This window comes from Nannospalax galili, unplaced genomic scaffold (assembly GCF_000622305.1).
Source record: "Nannospalax galili isolate Female #2095 unplaced genomic scaffold, S.galili_v1.0 scaffold842, whole genome shotgun sequence".
Classification (NCBI taxonomy): Eukaryota; Metazoa; Chordata; class Mammalia; order Rodentia; family Spalacidae; genus Nannospalax; species Nannospalax galili.
This window is the reverse complement of record NW_008349291.1, coordinates 410,115-414,425: the sequence shown is the minus strand read 5'-3', so window position 1 is coordinate 414,425 and position 4,311 is coordinate 410,115.

Below are 4,311 nucleotides of genomic sequence, written 5' to 3'. Positions count from 1 at the left end.
ACAGGGTCTCTCTGTAGCCCCAGCTGACCTGGAATTCACTATGTAGACCAGGCTGGCCTTGAGCTCACAGAAAACTGCCTGCCTCTGCCTCCTGAGTACTGGGACTAAAGGTTTACACCACCACACCCAGATTATTTTTTTAATTGTTGTTTTATGTGTATGAATGCATTGCCTGCATGTATATAAATGAATCCATGTTGTGCAATTCTCTTAGAGGTCAGAAGAGGGCATCAGATCCCCTGGAACTGGAGTTACAGATAGTTGTTAGCTGCCGTGTGAATGCTGGGAATCCCAACCATCCTCTGCAAGAGCAGCCAGTGCTCTCAACCACTGAGCCATCTCTCCAGCTCTGTTTTAAATATTTGTTTTGGACCTCCAAGATGGCTTAGTGGGAAAGACTGCTTGCCACCAAGCCTGAGGACTTGATTCACAGGATCCACATGGTAGAGAGAACTGACTCCTACACACTGTTCTCTGACCTCCATACACATGCCATGGCATGTGCCCTCCATAAACATTTATTTGTGAGTGTGTGTGTGTGTGTGTGTGTGTGTGTGTGTGTGTATGTATGGGAGTATGCACCTGTGTGTACATGCAAAGGCCAGAATAGAGCACCATGTGTCCTCTTCCATGACTCTCTCCCTATTCTTTTGAGGCAGGGTCTCTCCCTGAACCTGAAACTTGTGTTTTCTCAGCAAAGCTGGAAGCCAGCAACCCCCAGGGACTCACTGTTTCCTACCTCCTTGAAAGATGAGGTTACAGTTGGGTGCAGGATGCCTGCCCTGCTACATGGGCACTGGGATTCAAACTTTTGGTCCTGATGATTGTACAGCAAGCAGTGCTAACATCTGAGCCATCTCTCCAGCCCCCTATCTTATAAGATTTATTTTATTTTTAATCATGTATATTTTATGTGGGGAGGAGGGTGGAACCCCCTGGAGCTGGAGTTACAAATGATTGTCAGCACTTGATGTGGGTCTGGAAATTGAACTTGGGTCCTCTGGAAGAGCAGTATGTGCTCTTACCCTGAGTCATTTATCTAACTCCCCTTATTGTAGTTTTGTTTATTTTGTTGGTGGTTGCTCAGAGCAGGGTCTTACTACGTAATACAGACTGGTCTATGTAGAATGCTGACCAGCATCTCTGCTTTGATCCACGAGAGGCAGAGGTGCTGGGGTCCCAAAGAAGGATGTAGAGCTAGAGAGAGGCTGCCCCAGGTGGGGGACAAAAGGTTCAGCAAGGAAGGGAACTGCCAAGACAGACACACAGTGGGAAGGAGCCAGGGAGACACCGAATAAACAGCTCAAAGGAAACACACATTAGTGTGGACCGTGGTGGCACACACCCTTAGTCCCAGCACATGGGAAGCAGAAGCAGGCAGATCTCTATGATTCTGAGGCCGGGCTGGTTTACATAGTGAGTTCCAGGCTAGCTGAGGCTACAAGGAGACCCTATATCTAAAAGACTGAAAAGAAAGAAAGAAAGAAAGAAAGAAAGAAAGAAAGAAAGAAGAAAGAAAGAAGGAAGGAAGGAAGGAAGGAAGGAAAGAAAGAAAGAAAGAAAGAAAGAAAGAAAGAAAGGAAGGAAGGAAGAAAGAAGGACACATCAGTTGGGTATGGTGACACATACTTTGGGAGATGAAGATAGGAGAATCAAGAGTTCAAGGTCATCCTTTACTAAATTTGGAGTTGAGGCCAGTCTGGACAACTTGAGACCCCCCCCCCGCCCCCAATGTCAAAAAAACAACAAGGACCGAGATTCAGTTCCCAGCACCCATATAGTGGCCAACAACTGTCCATAGTTCCAGTTCCAGGGGATCCAACACCCTCTTCTGACCTCCTTGGGCATTGCACCACATGGGTGCACCTACACACTGGCCTCACTGTGTGGCCAAGGATGACCTTAAATTTCTAATTCTCCTGCCTTTACCTCCCAAGTTTTGAGGGTTCAGGCATATACTACCATGCCTGGTTTTTTGTGGTGCTAGGGTTCGAACCCAGGGTTTTGTATATGCTAGGCAAGAAGCACTCCATTGACTGAGCCATATCTCCAGTCCTCATGTTGTAAGTCTCTTTTTAAAAATTGAATTTCAGTAGTGGCTGTACCAGTTTATACCCCTCCTTCAACAGTGAATAAGGGTTCCTCTTCCCACACCCTCACTAGCCTTTGCTGTCAATTATTTTCCCTTCTGGTTAGGGTGAAATAGAATTCAGTGCAGTTTTAATTTTCTTTCCCTGATGACTTAAGAATCTTGAACACTTTTTAAGTACTTACTGGGCATTTGTACTTCTTCTTTGGGGAACTTATCTATTCAATTCATTTGCCCATTTATTGATGAAGTGATTTGGGGATTTGTTTGTTTTTTTAGTTTTTTGCAACATGGTCTCTTGTAGCCCAGGTTGACCTCAAACTCTCTTTTAGTTGAGAATAACCTTGAACTTCTGGTCCTCCTGTTTCTACCTCCCAAGTGCCAGGATGCAGGTGAGCAGGTGTGTACCACACCCCCCCTGGCTTGGATGATTTGGTTTTTTGGTTGGTGGCTTTGGTTTTGGTGTTCAATTTTTTAAGATCTGTACAGATTTTAGGTGTTAATTTCCTGTTGGATATATAATTGGCAAAGATTTCTCTCCCATTTTGCAGGCTGTTACTTGATTGGTTGTTTGCTTTGCCGAAGTTTTTAAATTTCATTTGTCAATTCTTTGCACTTTTATTATATTCATTTGCTGTGTTGGGGGTGTTGTGAGCATGTGTGTGCATGTGAGTTTGCTCTTGTGTGGGGAGCATGCACCACAGCACGCATGTGACGGTCAGAGCACAACTTTCAGGAGTTTGTTCTCTCCTTCTACCATATGTTCTGGGGATCAAACTCAGGTCACCAGGCTTGGCAGCAAGCATCTTTACCCACTGAACCATCTCACTAGCCTGTTTTTATATTTGTTTTTGTTTTTGTTTTAAGCAGAGTCTCGTGTAGCCTAGTCTGACCTCAAACTCCCCATGTAGCCGAAGATAACCTTGAACTCCTGGTCCTTCTGCCTCCACCTCCGGAGTGCTGGGATTACAGGTGTGTATCACCACACCTGACTCTGTGGATCACTATTTTACTATCTTCTGGTCTCAATATCTGATCACGGTCTGTCTTTTATACCACAGTTTCCAAATCCATGGATTCAAATAACCAAAAATTAAAAATATTCGGGGAGGGCCAGTGTGGTGGCTCAGTGGGTGAGGGTGCTTGCTGCCAAGCCTGATGATCTGAGTTCAATTCCTGGAATTCACATTGTGGAAGAAGAGAACGGACTCCAGAAAGTTGTCCTCTGATGTCCACATTCAAACTGCGGCATTTGCGTGTAAGCATACGCACATACGCACACACATGCACACACTAAAGTAAATCAATCAATCAGTCAATCAATCAATCAGGGGAAACACTGAGCCTGAGCTGACCCTGTACTGACCTTTTCCTTGTTGTGTTCCTTTAAGGATACAGTGCATCAGTTATTTACGTGTCAGTTTACTTTCTTTTGTGGTGGGCCAGCACGTGCTTGAGAACTATTTGAGACTGCTTGCTGCTGGGTGAGGGAGAGTATTGATAGAATATGTGAATTTCCAGAGAACCATAAGCTTGATTAGAGGCCATAAAGACACAAATTCTGTAGAGTAGCTAACTGGCCCTAAATCAGTAGTCTGGCCTTGTTCAAGTCTTATCAACTGGTCACTCCCTGGACTGAGAGAGACTGTTTGTGGAGTCTACCTTTAGGTAGTCTCCTTTAGGGCTATAGATAACTCACCCATCTGCCTGAGAAAAGAGACCCTCAAGGACACCAGGCCCTGGCAGAGAGTTAACTCTTGCACCTGAGTGTAGCAGAGTTCCTATATGACCAGACTGTTCCCTCTTTAGGGTGCAGATAATCATTCCTCAAGGAACAGCTGTCAACCCTTTGCTGGGCTTCCTGAATCCAGGGAGCACATTCCTTGCCTGTTGCAGGTCTGGCTCTAACTCTTATATCTAAACTTTAAACTCCTTTCTTTTTCTGCCTTCCTAAATCTAACAAGTATGACTTACATACGACCCTGGATGGGTTGACAAGACTCCAGTGGACACATTTACACTGAAGGACATTTGGGTACAAACACCTGAATGAATAAGACTCAGCATGTATGGCAAAGTGCATAGGGTTCGGTGGGGAGACATGGATGGGGGAGCGGGTCTGGATTTGAGTGGGAAATGTATGAAATTTAAAAAGCTCAATAAACAAACAAAACCAAAGAACCACCCCCTGGGATTATCCTTGTGGTCAGAGAGGACTTCAT